Source organism: Cetorhinus maximus, chromosome 20 (genome assembly GCF_964194155.1).
Source record: "Cetorhinus maximus chromosome 20, sCetMax3.hap1.1, whole genome shotgun sequence".
NCBI lineage: Eukaryota > Metazoa > Chordata > Chondrichthyes > Lamniformes > Cetorhinidae > Cetorhinus > Cetorhinus maximus.
The window spans coordinates 17,349,277-17,357,563 of NC_135898.1; positions in this window are offsets into that span (position 1 = coordinate 17,349,277).

Sequence of the window (8,287 nt, forward strand, 5' to 3'; positions counted from 1 at the left end):
TGCCACCACCAAACACATCTTCCCTTCACCCCCCCTGGCGGCATTCCGTAGGGATTGTTCCCTCCGGGACACCCTGGCCCACTCCTCCATCACCCCCTACTGCTCAACCCCCGCCTATGGCCGTCAACTCCAGCATGATGCCACCACCAAACACATCATCCCTTCACCACCCCTGGCGGCCTACCTTAGGGATCGTTCCCTCCGGGACTCCCTGGTCCACTCCTCCATCACCCCCCTACTCCTCAAACCCCACCTATGGCCGCCAACTCCAGCATTATCCAACTCAAGCAAGATGCCACCACCAAACACATCTTCCCTTCACCCCCCCTGGCGGCATTCAGTAGGGCTCATTCCCTCCGCGACACCCTGGTCCACTCCTCCATCACCCCCTACTCCTCAACCCCCACCTATGGCCGCCAACTCCAGCATGATGCCACCACCAAACACATCTTCCCTTCACCCTCCCGGCGGCATTCCGTAGGGCTCGTTCCCTCCGCGACACCCTGGTCCACTCCTCCATCACCCCTACTCCTCAACCCCCACCTATGGCCGCCAACTCCAGCATGATGCCACCAGCAAATACATCTTCCCTTCACCTCCCCTGGCGGCATTCCGTAGGGATCGATCCCTCCGGGACACCCTGGTCCACTCCTCCATCACCCTACTCCTCAACCCCCACCTATGGCCTCCAACTCCAGCATGATGCCACCACCAAACACATCTTCCCTTCACACCCCCTGGCGTCATTCCGTAGGGATCGTTCCCTCCGGGAGACCCTGGTCCACTCCGCCAGCAGCCCCTACTCCTCAACACCCACCTATGGCTGCCAACTCCAGCATGATGCCACCACCAGAGACATCTTCCCTTCACCCCCCCTGGCGGCATTCCGTAGGGATCGTTCCCTCCAGGACACCCTGGTCCACTCCTCCATCACCCCCCTACTCCTCAATCCCCACCAATGGTCGCCAACTCCAGCATGATCCAACTCAAGCATGATGCCACCACCAAACACACCTTCCCTTCACCGCCCCAGGCGGCATTCCGTAGGGATCGTTTCCCCCGGGACACCCTGGTCCACTCCTCCATCACCCCCTACTCCTCAAACCCCACCTATGGCCGCCAACTCCAGCATGATACCACCACCAAACACATCTTCCCTTCACCAACCCTGACGGCATTCCATATGGATCGTTCCCTCCCGGACACCCTGGTCCTCTCCTCCATCACCCCGTACTCCTCAACCCCCACCTATGGCCGCCAACTCCAGCATGATGCCACCACCAAACACATCTTCCCTTCACCCACCCTGGCGGCATTCCGTAGGGATCGTTCCCTCTGGGACACCCAGGTCCACTCCTCCATCACGCCCTACTCCTCAACCCCCACCTGTGGCCGCCAACTCCAGCATGATCCAACTCAAGCATGATGCCACCACAAAACACATGTTCCCTTCACCCCCCCTGGCGGCATTCCGTAGGGCTCGTTCCCTCCGCGACACCCTGGTCCACTCCTCCATCACCCTACTCCTCAACCCCCACCTATGGCCGCCAACTTCAGCATGATGCCACCACCAAACACATCTTGCCTTCATCCCCCGGCGGCATTCCGTACGGCTCGTTCCCTCCGCGACACCCTGGTCCACTCCTCCATCACCCCTACTCCTCAACCCCCACCTATGGCCGCCAACTCCAGCATGATGCCACCACCAAATACATATTCCCTTCACCTCCCCTGGCGGCATTCCGTAGGGATCGTTCCCTCCGGGACACCCTGGTCCACTCCTCCATCACCCTACTCCTCAACCCCCACCTATGGCCGCCAACTCCAGCATGATACCACCACCAAACACATCTTCCCTTCACCAACCCTGGCGGCATTCCATATGGATCGTTCCCTCCCGGCCACCCTGGTCCACTCCTCCATCACCCCGTACTCCTCAACCCCCACCTATGGCCGCCAACTCCAGCATGATGCCACCACCAAACACATCTTCCCTTCACCCACCCTGGCGGCATTCCGTAGGGATCGTTCCCTCTGGGACACCCTGGTCCACTCCTCCATCACGCCCTACTCCGCAACCCCCACCTGTGGCCGCCAACTCCAGCATGATCCAACTCAAGCATGATGCCACCACAAAACACATGTTCCCTTCAGCCCCCCTGGCGGCATTCCGTAGGGCTCGTTCCCTCCGCGACACCCTGGTCCACTCCTTCATCACCCCTACTCCTCAACCCCCACCTATGGCCGCCAACTCCAGCATGATGCCACCACCAAATACAGCTTCCCTTCACCTCCCCTGGCGGCATTCCGTAGGGATCGTTCCCTCCGGGACACCCTGTTCCACTCCTCCATCACCCTACTCCTCAACCCCCACCTATGGCCGCCAACTCCAGCATGATGCCACCACCAAACACATCTTGCCTTCACACCCCCTGGCGTCATTCCGTAGGGATCGTTCCCTCCGGGAGACCCTGGTCCACTCCGCCAGCAGCCCCTACTCCTGAACCCCCACCTATGGCTGCCAACTCCAGCATGATGCCACCACCAAAGACACCTTCCCTTCACCCCCCCCTGGCGGGATTCCGTAGGGATCAATCCCTCCAGGACACCCTGGTCCACTGCTCCATCACCCCCCTACTCCTCAACCCCCACCTATGGCCGCCAACTCCAGCATGATCCAACTCAAGCAAGATGCCACCACCAAACACATCTTCCCTTCACCCCGCCTGGCGGCATTCAGTAGGGCCTTTTCCCTCCGCGACACCCTGGTCCACTCCTCCATCACCCCCTACTCCTCAACCCCCACCTATGGCCGCCAAATCCAGCATGATACCACCACCAAACACATCTTCCCTTCACCCACCCTGGCGGCATTCCGTCGGGATCGTTCCCTCCCGGACACCCTGGTCCACTCCTCCATCACCCCCTACTCCTCAACCCCCATCTATGGCTGCCAACTCCAGCATGATGCCACCACCAAACACATCTTCCCTTCACACCCCCTGGACGCATTCCGTAGGGATCGTTCCCTCCGGGACACCCTGGTCCACTCCTCCATCACCCTACTCCTCAACCCCCACCTATGGCCGCCAACTGCAGCATGATGCCACTACCAAACACGTCTTCCCTTCACCCCTCCCTGGCAGCATTCCGTAGCGATCGTTCCCTCCGGGACACCCTCGTCCACTTCTCCATCACCCCCTACTCCTCAACCCCCACCTATGGCCGTCAACTCCAGCATGATCCAACTGAAGCATGATGACACCACCAAACACATCTTCCCTTCACCACCCCTGGCGGCATTCCGTAGAGATCGTTCCCTCCCGGACACCCTGGTCCACTCCTCCATCACCCCGTACTCCTCAACCCCCACCTATGGCCGCCAACTCCAGCATGATGCCACCACCAAACACATCTTCCCTTCACCCACCCTGGCGGCATTCCGTAGGGATCTTTCCCTCTGGGACACCCAGGTCCACTCCTCCATCACGCCCTACTCCTCAGCCCCCACCTGTGGCCGCCAACTCCAGCATGATCCAACTCATGCATGATGCCACCACAAAACACATGTTCCCTTCACCCCCCCGGCGGCATTCCGTAGGGCTCGTTCCCTCCGCGACACCCTGGTCCACTCCTCCATCACCCCTACTCTTCAACACCCACCTATGGCCGCCAACTCCAGCATGATGCCACCACCAAATACATCTTCCCTTCACACCCCCTGGCGTTATTCCGTAGGGATCGTTCCCTCCGGGAGACCCTGGTCCACTCCGCCAGCAGCCCCTACTCCTCAACCCCCACCTATGGCTGCCAACTCCAGCATGATGCCACCACCAAAGACATCTTCCCTTCACCCCCCCTGGCGGCATTCCATAGGGATCGTTCCCTCCAGGACACCCTGGTCCACTCCTCCAACACCCCCCTACTCCTCAATCCCCACCTGTGGCCGCCAACTCCAGCATGATCCAACTCAAGCATGATGCCACCACAAAACACATGTTCCCTTCACCCCCCCTGGCGGCATTCCGTAGGGCTCGTTCCCTCCGCGACACCCTGGTCCACTCCTCCATCACCCCTACTCCTCAACCCCCACCTATGGCCGCCAACTCCAGCACGATGCCACCACCAAATACAGCTTCCCTTCACCTCCCCTGGCGGCATTCCGTAGGGATCGTTCCCTCCGGGACACCCTGGTCCACTGCTCCATCACCCTACTCCTCAACCCCCACCTATGGCCGCCAAACTCCAGCATGATGCCACCACCAAACACATCTTGCCTTCACACCCCCTGGCGTCATTCCGTAGGTATCGTTCCCTCCGGGAGACCCTGGTCCACTCCGCCAGCAGCCCCTACTCCTCAACCCCCACCTATGGCCGCCAACTCCAGCATGATGCCTCCACCAAACACATCGCCCCTTCAACCCCCCTGGCGGCATTCCATAGGGATTGTTCCCTCCCGGACACCCTGGTCCACTCCTCCATCACCCCCTACTCCTCAACCCCCATCTATGGCCGCCAACTCCAGCATGATGCCACCACCAAACACACCTTCCCTTCACCGCCCCAGGCGGCATTCCGTAGGGATCGTTTCCCCCGGGACACCCTGGTCCACTCCTCCATCACCCCCTACTGCTCAAACCCCACCTATGGCCGCCAACTCCAGCATGATACCACCACCAAACACATCTTCCCTTCACCAACCCTGGCGGCATTCCATATGGATCGTTCCCTCCCGGACACCCTGGTCCACTCCTCCATCACCCCGTACTCCTCAACCCCCACCTATGGCCGCCAACTCCAACATGATGCCACCACCAAACACATCTTCCCTTCACCCACCCTGGCGGCATTCCGTAGGGATCGTTCCCTCTGGGACACCCTGGTCCACTCCTCCATCACGCCCTACTCCTCAACCCCCACCTGTGGCCGCCAACTCCAGCATGATCCAACTCAAGCATGATGCCACCACAAAACACATGTTCCCTTCACCCACCCTGGCGGCATTCCGTAGGGATCGTTCCCTCTGGGACACCCTGGTCCACTCCTCCATCACCCCTACTCCTCAACCCCCACCTATGGCCGCCAACTCCAGCATGATGCCACCACCAAATACATATTCCCTTCACCTCCCCTGGCGGCACTCCGTAGGGATCGTTCCCTCCGGGACACCCTGTTCCACTCCTACATCACCCTACTCCTCAACCCCCACCTATGGCCGCCAAATCCAGCATGATACCACCACCAAACACATCTTCCCTTCACCAACCCTGGCGGCATTCCATATCGATCGTTCCCTCCCGGACACCCTGGTCCACTCCTCCATCACGCCCTACTCCGCAACCCCCACCTTTGGCCGCCAACTCCAGCATGATCCTACTCAAGCATGATGCCACCACAAAACACATGTTCCCTTCACCCCCCCTGGCGGCATTCCGTAGGGCTCGTTCCCTCCGCGACACCCTGGTCCACTCCTCCATCACCCCTACTCCTCAACCCCCACCTATGGCCGCCAACTCCAGCATGATGCCACCACCAAATACAGCTTCCCTTCACCTCCCCTGCCGGCATTCCGTAGGGATCGTTCCCTCCGGGACACCCTGTTCCACTCCTCCATCACCCTACTCCTCAACCCCCACCTATGGCCGCCAACTCCAGCATGATGCCACCACCAAACACATCTTCCCTTCACACCCCCTGGCGTCATTCCGTAGGGATAGTTCCCTCTGGGACACCCTGGTCCACTCCTCCATCTCCCCTACTCCTCAACCCCCACCTATGGGTGCCAACTCCAGCATGATGCCACCACCTAAGTCATCTTCCCTTCACCCCCCCCGGCGGCATTCCGTAGGGATCGTTCCCTCCAGGACACCCTGGTCCACTCCTCCATCACCCCTCTACTCCTCAATCCCCACCTATGGTCGCCAACTCCAGCATGATCCAACTGAAGCATGATGCCACCACCAAACACATCTTCCCTTCAACCCCCCTGGCGGCATTCGGTAGGGCTCGTTCCCTCCGCGACACCCTGGTCCACTCCTCCATCACCCCTACTCCGCAACCCCCACCTATGACCGCCAACTCCAGGATGATGCCACCACCAAACACATCTTCCCTTCACCCCCCCTGGCGGCATTCCGTAGGGATTGTTCCCTCCGGGATACCCTGGTCCACTCCTCCGTCACCCCCTACTGCTCAACCCCCGCCTATGGCCGTTAACTCCAGCATGATGCCACCACCAAACACATCATCCCTTCACCACCCCTGGCGGCTTACCTTAGGGATCGTTCCCTCCGGGAAACCCTGGTCCACTCCTCCATCACCCCCCTACTCCTCAACCCCCACGTATGGCCGCCAACTCCAGCATGATCCAACTCAAGCAAGTTGCCACCACCAAACACATCTTCCCTTCACCCCCCTTGGCCGCATTCAGTAGGGCTCATTGTCTCCGCGACACCCTGGTCCACTCCTCCATCACCCCTACTCCACTAGCACCACCCTTGGCCGCCAACTCCAGCATGATGCCACCACCAAACACATCTTGCCTTCACACCCCCTGGCGTCATTCTGTAGGGATCGTTCCCTCCGGGAGACCCTGGTCCACTCCGCCAGCAGCCCCTACTCCTCAACCCCCACCTATGGCCGCCAACTCCAGCATGATGCCACCACCAAATACATATTCCCTTCACCTCCCCTGGCGGCATTCCGTAGGGAACGTTCCCTCCAGGACACCCTGGTCCACTCCTCCATCACCCTACTCCTCAACCCCCACCTATGGCCGCCAACTCCAGCATGATACCACCACCAAACACATCTTCCCTTCACCAACCCTGGCGGCATTCCATATGGATCGTTCCCTCCCGGCCACACTGGTCCACTCCTCCATCACCCCGTACTCCTCAACCCCCATCTATGGCCGCCAACTCCAGCATGATGCCACCACCAAACACATCTTCCCTTCACCCACCCTGGCGGCATTCCGTAGGGATTGTTCCCTCTGGGACACCCTGGTCCACTCCTCCATCACGCCCTACTCCGCAACCCCCACCTGTGGCCGCCAACTCCAGGATGATCCAACTCAAGCAAGATGCCACCACCAAACACATCTTCCCTTCACCCCGCCTGGCGGCATTCAGTAGGGCTCATTCCCTCCGCGACACCCTGGTCCGCTCCTCCATCACCCCCTACTCCTCAACCCCCACCTATGGCCGCCAAATCCAGCATGATACCACCACCAAACACATCTTCCCTTCACCCACCCTGGCGGCATTCCGTCGGGATCGTTCCCTCCCGGACACCCTGGTCCACTCCTCCATCACCCCCTACTCCTCAACCCCCATCTATGGCCGCCAACTCCAGCATGATGCCACCACCAAACACATCTTCCCTTCACACCCCCTGGACGCATTCCGTAGGGATCGTTCCCTCCGGGACACCCTGGTCCACTCCTCCATCACCCTACTCCTCAACCCCCACCTATGGCCGCCAACTCCAGCATGATGCCACCACCAAACACATCTTACCTTCCAACCCCCTGGCGGCATTCCGTAGGGATCGTTCCCTCCGGGACACCCTGGTCCACTCTTCCATCACCCCCTGCTCCTCAACCGCCACCTATGGCCGCCAACTCCAGCATGATGCCACCACCAAACACATCTTCCCTTCACCCCCGCTGGCGAAATTCCGTAATGATCGTTCCCTCCGGGACACCCTGGTCCACTCCTCAATGACCCCCTACTCCTCAACCCCCACCTATGGCCGCCAACCCCAGAATTTTGCCACCACTAAACGCACCTTCCCTTCACCCCCCCTGGCGGCATTACGTAAGGGTCGTTCCCTCCCGGACACCCTGGTCCACTCCTCCATCACCCCCTACTCCTCAACCCCCACCTATGGCCTCCCACTCCAGCATGATGCCACTACCAAACATATCTTCCCTTCACCCCCCCCGGCGACATTCCGTAGGGATCGTTCCCTCCGGGACACCCTCGTCCACTCTTCCATCACCCCCTACTCCTCAAGCCCCACCTATGGCCGCCAACTGCAGCATGATGTCACTACCAAACACGTCTTCCCTTCACCCCTCCCTGGCAGCATTCCGTAGCGATCGTTCCCTCCGGGACACCCTCGTCCACTTCTCCATCACCCCCTACTCCTCAACCCCCACCTATGGCCGTCAACTCCAGCATGATCCAACTCAAGCATGATGCCACCACCAAACACATCTTCCCTTCACCACCCCTGGCGGCATTCCGTAGAGATCGTTCCCTCCGGGACACCCTGGTCCACT